The 18,364-nt window shown below is 43.1% G+C and overlaps 1 pseudogene; it reads right to left on the reverse strand.

Annotated features, from left to right (window-relative positions):
• Nucleotides 1-700: 700 nt before the first annotated feature.
• Nucleotides 701-7,029, reverse strand: LOC138419625 (zinc finger protein 665-like; annotated as a pseudogene).
• Between the last annotated feature and the right edge of the window lie 11,335 nt (nt 7,030-18,364).

The raw sequence follows: 18,364 nt of genomic DNA on the forward strand, positions 1-18,364 counted from the left end.
AAAACTATACAACATTCATTACCTGTACAAGCTTGCTCTCCAATATAAATCCTTTCATATTTCACAGATTTGAACTCTGGGTTAAAGTTTTAGCATGCACATTATATCTGTGTAGTTTCTCTGAAAGACGTGTAATTTGAGGTCTAGTGCACTCAGAGCCTGGAGAAAGCCCTTGCCCACACATTTCCATGACTCCTCTTCAATATGGACTCTTGTTGTCAAATGCATCCAACTCAAGCTGAAATTTTTTCCACCCCCAATGCATTTGTAAAGTACTGTTCCAGTATGTTCCCCACCTTACGTTTGTAAGATGTCTCTGCATTGTGAATTCTCTGATGATGTGAATGATGAGACCTGTTACTGAAGACCCGGCCACACATTACATGTATATGGTTCCCTCCATAAGAGTTACCTTATGGTCACTTAAGATTGACTGCACTCTATATGTATGGCTTCTCTCCAGCATGAATTTTCTCTTGCTTTGTAAGAAATGAATGCCTTCCAAAACAAACACCTGCCACATTCACGATGTGGGTAAGATCTCAATTCAGAATCAATTACCTGATGGTTACTTAAGTCTGAACATAGAATCAAAGCTTTGCCACATGTATTTGTGTGGTTTTCCTCCAGTGTGACTTTTCTGAGGGTCAAACAGATGATATGCTTTACTGCATTCATCACATTTGTAAGTTTTCACTGTAGTATGGATTCTCAGAAGACCTGAAAAGTGATTCCTGTGACTGAAGGCTTTGCACATAAATTACATGTCTAGTTTCTCTCCTGTATGAACTGCCTAATGGTCAGTTAAGGCTGAACATGCACTAAAGGCTTTGCCACTCATTACATTTGTGAGATTTTTCTCCAGTATGAATTCTCCAATTAATTCCAAGGTGTGCAATTTGAGTAAGGCACACATACCATATTTACATGGTTTCTCTTTTGTATGAACTCTGATTGACTGTAAGGACTAGACTCTTACTAAAGACTTTGCCACACTCAGGACATTTGTAAGATTACTCTCCATTATGAATTATTTGATGAACTGAAAAGTCGGTCCTGTATCTGAAGGCTGTGCCACACAAGTTACGTTTATATGGTTTCTCTCCCGTATGTATTGCTTGATGGTAAATAAAGGTTGAACGTGCGCTATAAGCTTTGCCACACTCATCACGTTTGTATGGTTTCTCTCCAGTATGAGTTCTGTGATGAACTGCAAAGGAAGCCCTGTACCTGAAGGCTTTGCCACATGAATTACATGTATATGGATTCTCTCCTGTGTGAACTGCTTGATGTTTAGTTAAGTCTGGATGTGCACTAGAAGTTTTGCCACACTCATCACATTTATATGGTTTCTCTACAGTATGAATTCTCTGATGAGCTTTAAGGCCTGAACTCTGACTGAAGGCTTTGCCACACTCATTACATTTGTAAGGTTTCTCTCCAGTATGAATTCTCCGATGATGCCTAAGCTATGAATTTCGACTAAAGCACTGGCAACATACATCACACTGATACGGTTTCTCTCCAGTATGAATTATCCAATGGAGTGTAAAATAAGACCTGAGATTGAAGGCTTTGCCGCATAAATTACATTTATATGGTTTCCCTCCTGTATGAAGTGCTTGATGTTTACTTAAGTCTGAATGCACTAAAAGCTTTTCCACACTCAGCACATTGATATGGTTTCTCTCCAGTATGAATTCTCTGATGAATCCCAAAGTGTGCATTTTGAATAAAGCACCGGCCACATATATCACATTTATATGGTTTCTCTCCAGTATGAATTCTCTGATGAACGGTAAGTGTTGCATTTTGACTAAAGGCTTTTCCACATACTTCACATTTATACAGTTTCTCTCCTGTATGAACTGCTTGATGTCTAGTTAAGTCTGAACATGCATTAAAAGCTTTCTGACACTTATTACATATGTAAGGTCTCTGTCCAGTATGAATTCTCCATGAAGAACATACAAAAACAAATTCAATCAATAGGTTGTCTATGCAGAAGTGTTACACTCTACACTGAGTGACATTCACTATGTAGATGAATTACAGCCAGACTGGTATCTTCAGAGACTACAAAGTCCACAGTGGCTTTAAAAGGACACACATTGTGATGATGACATCATCACACTGATGACAGGTGTTTCAGCATTTCCTACACACTGAGCATTACTCTAAAGACTTCACACGGATGAACTTGTCACCAACATAATAGCACATTAGAGAAAGATCTGTGTCCATCTTACTGGGGAGAAAACTTTGTCACTTTAAGAAATTGCTCTGGTCAAATGCTTAAGCAATGAGGCAATAGCTTCTGAGCTCAGGTGGTTGGGAGTGACAACTGAACCTAAGGAATCAAAGAGTTAAGTAACAGAGCATAAAGACCATCCACAGAGTTCCCTGAGAATATGTGGAACAAATTCAAGGAATCTGAAATACAATGGAACAGCATAAATGGTCACTATGCAGGGTCACACCCTCTCCCCGCCAACCCACACAATGTAAATATCATTCTTATGATGAGGCAGAAAAAGCTTAAGGCCATGGAATACACTTAAGATACAGTTGCAACTGCTACGAAGCATAAAACATATTTATGAGATAATGTCTTCTAATAAAACCATGGAGTTACACATCCATGCACTCATGCATGCATGCGTAAACAAACAAGAGTTCCCTTTATGTTTTTCTCTCATTCAATCAAAATTTACTCAGCGTCAACTCTGTGCCTCAAATTGAGCATACAGCAGTGAACGTGATGGAGCTTCCATTCAAGCAGCCAGCCGGCCAATTTCATCCATAATTTTAGCATTAGTATTGTCATATGTGCTCTGAAACAGGCCTGGTGCTAAGGGAAGATTCAACAGAAGTCTTGACCTACAAAGATAAATCAGACAAGGTCTCTGTGAGGAAGAAACACTTAGGATTGGCAAGGTGGGAAGTGGAAGAGTGTTGCAAGGACAAAGAACAGCCTGAGGGCCGGCTCTGAGGCAGGAAGATATTTACTAAACAGAAAGCCAGTCAGTGTGACTGGGACACACAGAAGAAAGGTGGGTGATGCCAGGTAGATGCTGCTTTCTACAAGGTCTTTGGATTTAGGACTTTATTCCAAAAGCTACTGGAAGTCACTGAAGAATCTGCAGGAGGAAAGTTAGACGCTAGATTTCTTTTTCAGAGCTCAATCTGCTGTGTGTGGAAGTTGTTGTTTACCTGCTTACTCATGCCACACTCTTTGCAACCCCACTGATGGCAGCCCACCAGCTCCACTGCCCATGGAATACTTCAGGCAAGAACACTGGACTGGGTGGCCATTTCCTTCTCTAAAGAGTTGCCCTTTGACTCATTCTGGAATGATACTCACATTTTCCTTTTATTTATGCGTATTTCGGGATCTTTGGGACATTAAAAATGAATTAACTGTACTTCAGTAACTTTGTGTTAGTCATTCAGTTATGTCTGACTCTTTGCAACTCCATGGTCTGCAGCCCACCAGCTCCTCTATCCATGGAATTCTCCAGGCAAGAATATGGAGTGGGTTCCCATTCTCTTCTTTCATTTTACTTCTTCATTCAGTAACTTTGTCAACATTCTATTTCTTTTTCAAAGCTCATTTATTTTGCTTACGTTGGGTCTTTGTTGCTGTGAGTGGGCTTTCTCTAGTTGCAGCTGCAGTACACAGGCTTCTCCTTGCAGTGGCTTCCCTTGTTTTGGAGCACAGGCTCTAGAGAGTGTGGGCTTCCATAGTAATGGCTCCCAGGCTCTAGGGCCCAGGCTTAGTAGTTGTGGCCCATGGGCTTAGTTGCTCTGAGGCATTTTCCTGAACCTGGGGTGGAATCCGTGCACCCTACACTGGCAAGCACATTCTTAACCATTGTACCACCAGGGAAGTCCTCGATATTATCTTATTCTAGTTCAAAAAAAAAAAAAAAAAGTAATACAAGCAGAAAATAATATACAGAAGATTTCGTCCAATCTCTATAAAATACCTGTATTTAAAAATAATATGAGGGCCTCCCTACTAGTAACTCGTAAAGAATCCACTGGGCAATGCAAGACACGGGTTGTTGCCTGGTCTGAGATCCCACATGCTAAGGGGCAACTAAGCCCGTGAGCCAGAGCTGTAGAGCCCAGGAGGTGAAACTACTGAAGCCGGCGCGCTCTAGAGCCTGGGCTGCAAGACAAGAGAAGCGACTGCAATGAGAAGCATGTGCACTGCAACCAGAGAGTGGCCACCACTCGCCAGAAGCAGGGAAAAGACACTGAAGCACTGAAGACACAGTACAGGAAAGAAATAAATTTTTAAAATAATAATGTGATTTTTATCATTAATTTTAGGTATGTACTGATTAACAAACTCCAAACTTTATTATTTTGTTCCACTAAGAAAATACTGAATCGAGATTAGTGAAGTTGGAGGATTCCCTCATGGTCCAGTGGTTAAGATCCCTCACTTCCACTGCAGGGTTTCACGTTCGATCCCTACTCAGTGAACTAAGACCTTGGAAGCTGCATCATGTGGTCAGAAAAGAAAGAAAAAAAATTAGATGGGATTTAAGTGGAGACGCCAGGCCCTGAGGGAAGGAACCCGGGTGACTGTACATGTACAGGAGTCAGACAGGACACTCCAGAGTCAGACACGATTAGCGAGTCCAGAGAAGGGCATTTCAGGAAGGGAGTGTGAGAATCCACTGAGAATATGACCTTACCTGAGAAAGAGCCATGCCTGACTCCTGTTCTTTCCTCTTGTGGGCTTCTTCGTCCGTGAGTCTTCACAGTTCTATCATGAAAGTGGAAAACATGCTGTTTAATGCTTAGGGTCAACACATCCCTTTCCTGCGCCACAACCCCACACCGAGGGAAGCCCTCACCATGTGGAACAGACAGTCCTTTGTGGCCACTGTCTCGGGAGGGACTCAGGACGGTCAACTCCTACAGAGAGACCAACACTGGACTTTCCCACACTTTCCCTCAGATCACACCCCTTCCTGGTGAGGCCTCATGTACACAGCAAGGGGCACCTCTGCTGACCCCACGATGCCCTTCAGGTCACACAGCAGGCCCTGGTCCAGCCCCACTCAGAGCAGGGTGCCCTCCCCTCCCCCAGGGCCTGATCTCAGTCTCCGAAGTGGAGGCTAAGAGCCCTGGTGCTCAACGCAGGATCCAGATCAGAACCATCTGAGTTTCCTGGGGTGAGGCCCACATGAGAACCTGAGGCGTGTATCTGATGAGGGAGAACCGACTACTGAAAGGTTATGTATATACATACCATAAAACGTGACCATGTGACACGTGTACCCTGTGAAATATTTATCACAATCCACGAACCAACACATCCATCACCTCCAAATTCCCATGTTCTGTGTGTGGTGACAACACTGACGACGTACTCTCCTGACAAATTCCCAGCATGCAGTAACAGAATAGGATTAACTACGGTCAGTGTGCTGCACACACCTCCCCAGGATGCAGTCATTTTACAACTCAAAGTCTGTACCCTTCCAACCAACACCTCCCCACCTCCCAGCGCCAGATAACCACCATCCCACTGTCTGGTACTAGTGAGTTTCACTTTTTTTACATTCTACATAATGGAACCACATCTTTCCCTGTCTGTTTTAATTCACTTAGGATAATATTCTCTACATTCATCCAAGTTGTCCCAAGTGACAAAAATCTCCATCTTTATGGGTACATAATATGTCATTACATATATGTGTGTGGGTTTGCCTCAGTGTATGTTACCAACCAGGACTTCCCTGGGGGCTCAGAGGGTAAAGAATCTGCCGGCAATGCAGGAGACCCAGGTTTGATCCCTTGGTTGGATAGATCCCCTGGAGATGGAAATGGCAATCCACTCCAGTATTCTTGCCTGGGGAATTCCATGGACAGAGGAGCCTGACGGGGTACAGTCCCTGGGGTCGCAAAGAGTCTGACATGAATGAGTGACTAACATTTATACTTCCTTGTTACCAACCTGGATCCTTGGGTTCTTTAATCAACAGAAATAGTTCATGAAAGCAGAGAAGAAATTCAGGGAAGGCTTTATTGGGATGCCTGCTGCATTAAAGGTAAGCGAGAATAAGAATCGGTACCCTTGCACTTGCCAAGAAAGGGGGTGATGTGGTCCCTTAACTGGGGGTGCAGGTCGGTGTGGATTGATGGTTAAGGCTGGAAGGAACCTGAGGTGATCTGCCCTCCTCAGCACCCCCAGTGGATCAGGGCCGTGACCTGCCTTGCTTCCGGAGCCTCAGAACTAATAGCGGTTTGTGGCCCTTTTTTCTCTGTTGTTCAGAACTTCTGACTGCACATGAATGTGGGTATAGTTTCTTTGTCTCTTACATTTTCTTTGTGGTCTGTTGCCCCAGGAGACGTTCATCCAGGTGCAAGAACTGCAGTAAAAGGTCCCAGGACCCAGCCTGTCTCATATACTCATGGTTTCATTACCCATTCAGCTGATAACAGACATTCAGGTTGTTTCTACAACAAATGGCTGTTGTGAATCAAGCAGTTACAACAGTGCAGGTAACTCCTTCATAACACTGGTTTTGCACAGGACTTCCCTGGTGGTCCAGTGGTTAAGAACCTGCCGAGCCCTGTGGGGGATGTGCGTTCAGTCCCTGGTGGGGGAACGGAGATCCCATATGCGGCAGAGCAACTAAGCCCGAGCACCACAACCACGGAGTCTGTGCACCAAAACCAAAGATCCTGCAGGACTCAGATGAAGCCAAATATATAGAACATTTTTTAAAATTTCTGAGTGAGATTGCGAGACCCTGTGCATGTTGAGGAAACTCCGCACAATTTTCTAGATAACATATTCTTATCAACCGTTCACAACTGTTATCTGTATCATACCCATACGTGGCACACGTATGTGATCTGTAAAAACAAAGAGAGAACAGTAGAGGAATCCACTGCACTGGCAGCAACAAGCAGCAGCTGCATCGAGTCCAGAAGAAGCCTCTGTACTATAGGCCGCTGTGGAGCTGACAACTCTTGGATTCTAGGAACGATCCTTCCCGACATCATGTGATTTTAAGGGCCCTCCCTGACGAAATTCTTCTGCCATCAAAGCTGAGGGCCAACTATTTCCCTTCAAGGCTGAAAGAAACTTCCAAACCTGCATCTGGGCCAACACACTCCCCAGAAACCCAGAAATAATCCACCCACCCTGCTATGCAATCCCCAGAAGGTTCAAAGCCTTAACAGCTCCTGCGTTAATGATGGAATAATACACGTGAAGATGCCCCAACACCAACCAGATTCAAGACATCTTCTTATCAGTCACAGTGACCCCAGCAGCCCCCAAACTGTTATCTCCAAACTCTAATACTACAAGACAGATGTGTAGGCTGGTGCGCATTCCCCAGTGCAACTTCAACATCTTCCAAGGAACACGCCAAGTTCTCTTTTTTTAACCTTCCATCTGAAACCTTCTTCAGTAGCAACTGAACATAACAGAAAGACTAAAAGTAACCCATGAACTTATCTCCAGCATTTTACCAACAGTTATTCTGTGGGTTGCAGACTGATTCTCGCCCTCCCTAAAGACCACAAATATCCACTGTGTGGAGGGGGTGCTGTGGGCACCTCCTGGATCCCGCCCCTCTTCTCTGGGACCACTGTGCCCATCCTCCTGCACCCAGACCTCCCTGTGGGCTGAGCTCAGCCCTTGCTTCTAACACACTGCAGGATAACATTCTTCTTCCCAATCCCATGTCCTTCCTTCCTCCACAGGTGTGATCACATTTCCTGATTAACCCAGGCACGCAAACCTCAGTCACAGCATCTGTGTCCAGGGAAACTGAGCTAAGACACTGGCACGCCCACCATTCCACAAGCTGACAATTAACATAAGCCCACATGGAGGTCCTCCAGCCAGAACTGAGACTGCCCTTGTCAACAGTTTCACACACCCCATGATCACACAAGCATGTCTGTCTCTCATACACACATACAACCATTCACTGTGTTCATCCAGAGACCCACTCTTGCTCCCACAACCCTCCTAGAGACCCCGACAAGCTCCCCTTCACTTCCTCCCATTTCCTACCTCTTCTCCGGGCATAGCCGAATAAGAGGCTAAAGAGCAGTGACCATGGGCATGGGCATTGCAATAGAGTTGCCACAAGCTGCAAATCCAAGGACACTCGGCACTCAGTACAGAGACCAAGAAGCTGGCCCTCCTGGGTAAACCTGTCAGAGACTGGGGGCATTACAAAATTTTAAAGGTCTTTGAGATTTGGTTGGATTGAGCTCAGTAAAGAGGTCACAAAGATAGAGAGACCTCAATCTCAGTGAACCCTGTTCTCTCCACTGAGAGCTAACTGGAAGATACCCCAGATCTTTAAGGAGGGAGACTTCTTCATATCCCCTTGGATTCCAAACCTTCTGGCTACTCTAACCACAGTAATCTCAGCATCCCCTGCTCTGAGCAGATAAACTGCTGGAAGGCAGAGCTGCTGTCCAAGATGGCAGCTGGTCCCCAGGTGGACAGAGCTTAGAAGACCTGGGGGCTGCAGTGAGCAATGACACAGCAGACTAAAACATGGGGACACCTCAAGACACTAGATCTAGCCGGCTCATTAGGACTCCCCGCATCTTTTTGCTTTTGAGTAATGAAGTATCCACATAGGGAAAGGATCAATTAGAGTTGAAATGTCCAGAACAGATATGGGAACCATCATCACCTACCCTGTCCCCTCTGTCTCCCCTGAGAATTCTTCAGCCCAACCCACAGTCCTAGTCTTCACCTCAAGTGAGATACCCATCTCACTGCAAGGAAGAGGAACTTGAGTCACTGAAGCATCATTCAATGAAGGGAAAAGAGGAAAGACTCCAAATAATCAAAGGACAAGGGCATTTCTGATGAGGGTGATTAATATAGAGGCAGTAAACCTGATTAACGTGACAGAATATGGGAAGGAAACGGGGAGACCTCGCTGGCCTAGACCTGAAGGAACAGAAAGAGCAAGAGCCACAGTGATTAATGACCAAAGGCAGGCGTAGAAACTAAGATCCCAGACAGAGAAGGTTTTGGTGTTTATGAACAAGGACTAAGTGAACGTGACCAGGACAGACTGACCATAAGAACGGGGTCAGCTCCCAGGATGAGGCTGGAGACACTGGCAGAGACCTGAGGGTGACAAAGGGCTGTGGAGCCACCTGAGGAGTCAGGATGCTGCCCTGAGGACACGGGGAAGCCAGTGAGGGTGGGAGGCCTCCCTGCAGACTGACCCTTATACATAGAAAACATCTGCTCATAATGTATCTCACTTTAAGCATTGACCTTTATTCATAGAATACGGCTCATGATTGCCTCTCAGACTCTCAGCCTATGTTCCTGCCTCCATTACTATTCTTTTTCATTTTGCAAAACTGGGATTCATTTCAAACTCTAACTACAACTGGGCACTCCCTCCAAGAAATGCCACACACAGTCACACATCCAATTTGGCCAATCATTTCAGGGATCAATGTTGCTCAGTTTCTGGACCTGAGGGAAGCATCATCAGATCAGCTCATAGCTCACTAGTTACCAGATCACATAAGAGAGGAAAATGGAATATCACACCAACTGCTTAAATTAGGTCTTGACTGTTAATATAAAAGATCACTGACATCCTTATAAAGTATTCATCATAATAGTCTATAACTAATTACCAGTTACCAAAAAAATGTTGTGAAGATATGTTAAAAGGAAACAGCAAATGGGCCTCAACTAAATGTGAAAGAAACCTTAAGTGAATCAGCTTGTTAAATTTTTTTCATTGAATGATAATGATGCAAAGTACAAAAAAAAAAGTTGAGAATACAGCATATTTAGAAAAGAATGACACGAATTAATTACAGGAGGCCATCAATTCCTCTTTCAGAAGTGAACGACTGTTTACAAGAAAGCTGCTATTGAATGAACCAATCTTTATCCCAAGCTACAAAAAAAAAAGAAAAGAAATGTAAGGAAAAAAGGAAAACTATCACAAAGAACATGCTTAGTGTTTCTTCAAAAGGCACTGTGTAGTAAGAGTCAGTCACTTCCTGCCCCACTTCTCTCCATAACTTTTATTCCACACCAGGAAAAGGGAAGGGGCTGACCCACCTTTGGGAGTCAGGTCACTGCTGCAGCCCCCACCACTACAGGCTCTGCACATGGACGCTACCTTTTCATACAAATAATTAGAAAATGCAGAAGCCCTACAGACGGAAGTTTTGCAACTCTCATTCGCATTTGTACAAACAAGTTTAAAATTTATTAGATTCTAACGCCAAAAACCAATGTACTGTGTTCATAATCCTTATCCAACCAATTCAGCACTCGTCTGGATCCAGTCCCCTCCCCCACCTGCCCACTAGTTGTTTCCACTTCATTTGGTTTATCTGTTTCCCTACTCATTTCTCCATCTCTATTCCTCTTCCCCTCTGCTCTCCTGCTATGCTTGTCCTCCTCTACTTCTTCCTCGACTCCCATCCGGCTTCTCTCTGCCATCCGTTCCCCGTTCCCCGTCAAGATGCTTTCTCTCCAACCTCTCTGGTGATCCTCAATCTTCATATTTCAGCCTTTCTTCCTCCATCTCTGCCCTTCCTTCCACCCAACTCTCTGGCACCCCAAGTGGCTACGCTTCCTCTCAGTTTCCTTTCTCAGCTTCTCCAATCGCTAACAGTCCCCTTTCTCTCCCAGCAGGATATGGTCTGTAAGCCAAGGCCCCAACTCTTGTATCTCCTTTGCGGGCTCTGTGTGAACCGCCTCTCCACTGTCGCCCCCTTTGGGAGCCCTGATTTACAGTCCCTCTCCCTTGAAGGCTATAGAAGAGGGCGGCAGAGGATGAGATGGTGAGATAGCATCCCTAGACTCAACAGTCATGAACTTCAAACTCTGGGAGATACAGGGTTCGCAAAGACTGACTTAAGAACACCTACTTATTCTGCTCACCTTGACTCCGGAGATCCTGCTTTTCTCTAAACTTCTCTCCTTTCCCCACCCGCTGCCGAGTGCTTATTCTCTTTCGTGAAGATGTCTCTTCCAAGTTCCCCACCAAACCTCTTCATTGCCATCGCTTCTCCCTCATGCTTTTCTCCATTTTCTATTTCTCTCGGAGTCGCTGTCTCTGCTTTTCATGAGCCCCCTCGCCCACTATTCACAGGGATGGTGACTAAATAAGAAGGCCCCCTCCCTCAAGAGCCAAATTCCAACGGGTGGAATTTGGGACCCAAGAACCATGGGTGACACGTGGCTGGCTCAGGTCACCTGCCCCCATACAGGGTCACTATGAATGGAAGGTTTGCGGGACACAAGGACAGAGGGGCTGGGAGGGAGAGGGTCTCAGGGGCGGTGCGGGCTCGGGGGCGGTAGGCCGAAGCTGCAGAGCGAATAAACCAGCTCGCGGAACAGTTTTATGAGGTGCAGGAAGAGCAAAAGGTTCAGTGAGGTCAGTTAGTGGTTTTAAGCAGGAAAGAGGTGCCAAACGCAGCGTCTCAGTGGACCAAAAGCAGAGAGCGACTTCAAAACTGAGGAGTCTCTTCGTCGCTCACGGAGACGTCTCTCAGTTTGCTGGGGTGGTGGGGTGGGCGTGGGGATATAGAGTCTTTAGAGTCATTAGCGAATCTCAGACCCCGGATACACAGAAAAGGAGCCTGCGACGCGAAGGTCCAACTAGAAACACAGAAACTCCAGTGGCGCTTTCTAGAAGTTCAGTGGGAGAATTCTTTAATCATTGCTACTTTACACAATACAGGGTCTGAAGTAAGCTCAACTCTGTCATCATAAACCTTAACACCAAGAAAAATAAAAAAAAAAATGAATACATGTTATAGTTGAAAAATGGAACATTAGGAATATTAAACCAATAATAATAAAAAAAACAAACACCCAAGAACCTCGGTGTATGTATCTTAGAATGTCAGTGAAGGGCCTTGCGTGTTTCTTTGGGGATGTATTGTGTCTGGTCCTGTTACATCGTAAAAACACCATTAGGTGTTAAAAGATGTTCCTCTGAATCTTGAAGTCAGAGGTCTGGGTTGCTGTTAAATTGAACAAGATCCCAGAGGTTATATTAATGGCAAAATCTTAACTCTCTGCAATGCCAAACCAAATAACTTGAAATACAAAGAGTTATGGAGGAGAAAGAGTGGCTTTATATATTTGCCAGGCTAGGAGGAAACACATTAGGCCCCCTCCCTGGTGAGTAGGGAGAGATTATATTGTCTGCTAAGGATCAAGGCAGTCACAGTATTGTATTCTTCTTTACTCAAGATATTATAAAATTGCAAAAGGATGGGTTTGCTGACAAGATTAGGGTGTCTGCAGGGTCTTAAGTGATTTGGTGTCCTAATCAGTGCAGTGGTAAAGAATCCACCTGCCAGTACAGGAGACTTGGGTTGAATCCCTGGCTGGGAAGATCGCCTGGAGTAGGAAAGGGCAACCCACTTCAGTATGCTTGTCTGGGAACCCCATGGACAGAGGAGGCTGGTGGGCTACAGTCCATGGGATCTCAGAGAGCCCAACAAAAGTAGACAGGATTGACCCGGCATAAGCACCCTTCTTTGATAAGCAACTGGTCTGCCCTTTGGAACTCACAAGAGGTCATGCAGGCTAGTCTTGCCTATAGGAAATGGGTTGCGACATCAATGCTAAGAAAATATTTTCCATTTTGCCATTTCTCTGGTGATCATGAAAAAACATTTTTGCACAGCATCGTGGATTTTATGTTCATGATTATAGACAATAGTGAAATGTCATACTGATGTAACTAAATTATCTACTTATCTCCTCTTTTACCAGCTGAGCCCTGCTGAAGAAATAATCCGGTGAGAATATGGCTTTCTTGATTAACAAAGTGAAAAAAGTGTCAGCTGCTTTCTGTGATCTGAGAAAGCAAGCTGTATGTGAATTGTCCTTCATGTTGGGCATGGAGTCAGTGTACACAGATGTGGATCGACTAGGTATTAAGTTAATACTGTTTGGCCCAGACACCTGGGGGAAAGTCTTAAGGAAATTCCAAGAATAGATCTGTGGAGGATTTAGCACATCTGAACTAGTAAACACAAACTGAAGTGATTTATTCAAGAAATACTGAACCCTGTTGGAAAAATAAAATTAAAGATAAAAATGAATGGGCCTGGAGATTATCATACTAGGTGAATAAGTCAGATAAAGACAGATTAAATATCACTTATACGTGGAATCTAAAAAAAAACGATACCAGCAAACCCATTTATAAAACACAAACATCCTACTGTATAGCACAGGGAACTCTGCTCAATATCATGTGACAGCCTGGATGGGACAGAAGTTTGAGGGGAGAATGGATATATACATATAACTGGCTGAGTCCCTCAACATTGCCATTTATCCTGACCCCCTTAAAAGACCTGAATCCTCTTGGAACCCAGCAGTACTCTACACTCATCCCCACGCCACCCGCAAGTACAAAGCGCCTCTTCCCCTGCCATGTCTTCACTGTTTTTTCCTTTTAACACTTTATTGGAGTATAGTTGATTCACAACATGGTGTTAGTTTCAGGCATACAGAAAATTGAATCAGTTATACATACACATATATGTACTTTTTTAGATTCTTTTCCCATTATAGCTCATTACAGAGTAGAATTCAGTAGAATTCTGTGCTTTATGTTAGGTCCTTATTAGTTACCTACTTTATATATAGCAGTAGGTATATGTTAATCCTCATCTCTCTCCACTTCTTACCCCCTGATAACCATATTTTGTAGGTCAGTACCTCTATTCCTGTTTTGAAGAGTTCATTTTTACCCTTTGTTTAGATTCCACAGATACAGTGATACCATATGTATTTGTCTTTCTCTTTTGTCTCTTGCGGATAGAAAAGCTGAAGTCTTCCAGACCCTCCCTGACACGAGAGAAAGACTCAAGCATCCAAAGGTTAGGACACAAGAACCAGTCTCACTGTCTGATGCACATTTCTGAGTTCTTTTTAAAATATTTATATTTATTTGACTACTCTGGTTGTTACTATTGGCACGTGGGGTCTCTCACACCAGCTTAATTGTTCTGTGCCATGTGGAATCTCACTTTCCCAACCAGGGACAGAACCCATGTCCCCAGCATCGGAAGGCAAATTCCTAACCACTGGATCACAAAGGAAGTTCCACATTTCTGAGTTTTACAGATATGGTAACTGCTACCAGAGGGAAAAATGCTAACTGCATGATGAGCCGACTGCACCCATGCCATAAACTGCTTCATCTTGATTCAGTGCCAAGGGTATGCCTAGGGCAGTTTCAAGAACTGGCCTTAGGAGAACTGGATTAACAGTATTGCTCATAGTAATCTATATCTCTGGGGAGCATCAGAATAACTGTAGCTTGCTCTGCCTGTGTATGTAAACAGGCACGCACAACTGGCCGTACAGAGATGCTACACAATGGTCAGGATGTGGAAGCAAACTAGACGTCCATCAACAAATGAATAGATACAGAAAACGTGTAAATACAATGGACTATTAGTTATAAAAAGGAACAAAGGATGAGCTGTAGTGAGGTGATGAGCCTAGTGCCTGTTACAGAATTAAGTCAGAGAAACAAATGTCGTACATTAACATATATATATATGGAATCTAGAAAAGTAGTACTGATGAACCTATTTGATCAATTGCTCCCAGCATCAGAGTCTTTTCCAATGAGTCAACTCTTCGCATGAGGTGGCCAAAGTACTGGAGTTTCAGCTTTAGCATCAGTCCTTTCAAAGAAATCCCAGGGCTGATCTCCTTCAGAGTGCACTGGTTGGATCTCCTTGCAGTCCAAGGGACTCTCAAGAGTCTTCTCCAACACCACAGTTCAAAACCATCAATTCTTCAGCGCTCAGCTTTCTTCACAGTCCAACTCTCACATCCATACATGACCACTGGAAAAACCATAGCCTTGACTAGACGGACCTCAGTCGGCAAAGTAATGTCTCTGCTTTTGAATATATTGTCTAGGTTGGTCATAACTTTCCTTCCAAGGAGTAAGTGTCTTTTAATTTCATGGCTGCAGTCACCATCTGCAGTGATTTTAGAGCCCAAAAATGTAAAGTCTGACACTGTTTCCACTGTTTCACATCTATTTCCAATGAAGTGATGGGACCAGATGCCATGATCTTTGTTTTCTGAATGTTGAGCTTTAAGCCAACTTTTTCACTCTCCACTTTCACTTTCATCAAGAGGCTTTTTAGCTCCTCTTCACTTTCTGCCATAAGGGTGGTGTCATCTGCATATCTGAGGTTATTGATATTTCTCCCAGCAATCTTGATTCCAGCTTGTGTTTCTTCCAGTCCAGCGTTTCTCATGATGTACTCTGCATAGAAGTTAAATAAGCAGGGTGACAATATACAGCCTTGATGTACTCCTTTTCCTATTTGGAACCAGTCTGTTGTTCCATGTCCAGTTCTAACTGTTGCTTCCTGACCTGCATACAGATTTCTCAAGAGGCAGGTCAGGTGGTCTGGTATACCCATCTCTTTCAGAATTTTCCACAGTTTATTGTGATCCACACAGTCAAAGGCTTTGGCATAGTCAATAAAGCAGAAATAGATGTTTTTTTGGAACTCTCTTGCTTTTTCCATGATCCAGCGGATGTTGGCAATTTGATCTCTGGTTCCTCTGCCTTTTCTAAAACCAGCTTCACTCATTATTAGAGAAATGCAAATCAAAACTACAATGAGATACCACCTCACAACAGTCAGAATGGCCATCATCAAAAAGTCTATAAACAATAAATCCTGGAGAGGGTGTGGAGAAAAGAGAACACTCTTGCACTGTTGGTGGGAATGTAAACTGATACAACCATTATGGAAGATGGTATGGAGACTCCTTAAGAAACTAGGAATAAAACCACCATATGACCCAGCAATCCCACTCCTAGGCATATATACCCTGAGGAAATCAAAATTAAAGGGGTACACATGTACCCCAATGTTCATTGCAGTACTATTTACAATAGCTAGAACATGGAAGCAACCTAGATGTCCTTTGACGGATGGCTAAAGAAGCTGTGGTACATATATACAATGGAGTACTATTCAGCCATAAAAAGGAATGCATTTGAGTCAGTTCAACCTAAAGCCTATTATACAGAGTCAAGTAAGTCAGAAAGAGAAATACAAATATTGTATACTGATGCATATATATGGGAATCTAAAAAGATGGTACTGATGAATTTATTTTCAGGGCAGTAATGTAGAAACAGACCTATGGACATGGGGGAAGGGAGGATGGTGAAAGTGAGTTGTATGCAAAGAGTAGCATGAAAATTTAGAGTATCATATATAAAATAGAGAGCCAGTGGGAATTTCTATGATTCAGGGAACTCAAACAAGGGCTTTGTGACAGGCTGAAGGGTGGGATGGTGAGGGAGATGGGAGGGAAGTTCAGAAGGGAGGGGCATGGCTGTATTCTTGTTGATGTATGTTAGAAAACCACAAAATTTGGTAAAGCAATTATCCTTCAATTAAAAAAAATTTTTTTTAAATAAAACGTTCTAACCAAAAAGAAAAAAGAAATCTGTGCTCATAAGCACGTTTATTTCACTGTGTGACTGAGGGTGCCTATTTTTTACTTCAATCACCTCTATTCATAAAGGGCATTCATTCACTGTCTAAGTGGGGAATGATTCCAATCTCTAAATATGTAGCAAGAAACAAAATGAATACCCTGACTTCACGTAGCTGATATAAGGGAATTTCACCAAGATCATGATGAAGGTAAGTACAATGAAATTGTATATGAACAATGATAGTGACAGGAAGTCCTGGTTTAAAAACAGATTCAGGCAATACCTAGATGATGGGAGGATATTTGAACAAACCCAATAATTAACCGAGAATGTGTTATAGAAATACACATGGGTACCATTAGCCAAAGGAAGTAATTTAACCATGTCCTCTAGAATTGGGAACAGGCAAGAAAATGAATTGCGATCAGAATCCAGCAGGAGCACAGTGCATTTGTTGGATATACTGGACATTTCTGGTGTCCAAAAAACAAGGGAATAAATCTGTGCTGGTTTAAGGTACTCAAATTTGTGGCAACTTGTAATAGGAAACACAGAAAAGTTAGTATGGTGTATGTAGAAAAGCAAGTCTATAAAAATATCTAGAAAAAGTATAATTTGCAAAGATAGGAACCACATGAAAAAATTGAATGCAATTCTTTTATAGCTGCCATTTACAAACTGGAATTGAAATTTTAAACATACATATTTGTATGCAAAAAGTAAAAGAAAAACTTAATCTAGCAAAACATGGGCTTTTATGCTAAAAAATAATATGGTAGTAAAAGTTAAAAATAACTTTTTATTTAGGGCATTTTTGAGAAACAAACCATAGTCGCTGAATTGCAAGGCAAATATACCATATTCATTGATTGAGAAGAACAAGAAATATCACCTCACCTCAATGTATAATTCGTTTTAATCCATTTCCAGTCAACACATTTGTACATTCAAATAAAACTATTCTAATAATAAGGAAGGGAAAAATAATGAGAGCTAAAACATCTGAAAGCACTGAAGTGGTTGGGATCACTCCACATGATATCAAGATTTCAAAGATTTCAGGCGGTGGAGGATTCTGCCCCACAACCCTTGTGGCCTGTCTATAGAAGTGCACCCTGAACATAATGAGTATGATGAGCCATGACCTAGTTTTACATTATTCTGTTTCTGCCTGACCCTAATTCACACACTATTCAATATGACAATTTCAGCTGGAAGTGAAGAAAGGGTACCTAATGAAGTTGGTCCTTCATCTTACTCTTTTCCAGGGAATATCGTGAAAAGCCTGTAATAGTGTAAGATCAACAGACTTCATGTTGAAAGACACGAAAAGTAACATACTCAAAATCACTGACTATTCATACAATGAAGATAACTGGCCATTTCAACATATCTCCTTCAACCTCTCATATAATGTCATAAGTTTTGGGGCTTCTCACGTGTCTCAGTGGTTAGAACCAGCCTGCCAAACAGGACATTTGGGAGACACAGGTTCTATCCCTGGGTTGGGAAGATCCCCTGGAGAAGGAAATGCTACCCTCTCCAGTATTCTTGCCTGGAAAATCCCATGGACAGAGGACCCTGGTTGGGTACAGTCCATGGGATCACAGAGTCTGAGACGACTGGGAGATTAACCTACCACAAGTTTTATTTTTTATTTTTGCTGTGCTGGTCTTCGTTATGGTGCAGGCTTTTTCTCTAGTTACATAAGCAAAGGCTACTCTCAATCTGCAGTGTATGGACTTTTCATTGCTGTGGGTTCTCTTGTTGGATAGCACTGGCTCTAGGCTTCAGTAGTTGCAGCTCCCAGGCTATAGAACACAGGACAACAGTTATGGGCCATGAGTTTTTCATTG

This window comes from Ovis canadensis, chromosome 14 (assembly GCF_042477335.2).
Source record: "Ovis canadensis isolate MfBH-ARS-UI-01 breed Bighorn chromosome 14, ARS-UI_OviCan_v2, whole genome shotgun sequence".
Lineage (NCBI taxonomy): Eukaryota > Metazoa > Chordata > Mammalia > Artiodactyla > Bovidae > Ovis > Ovis canadensis.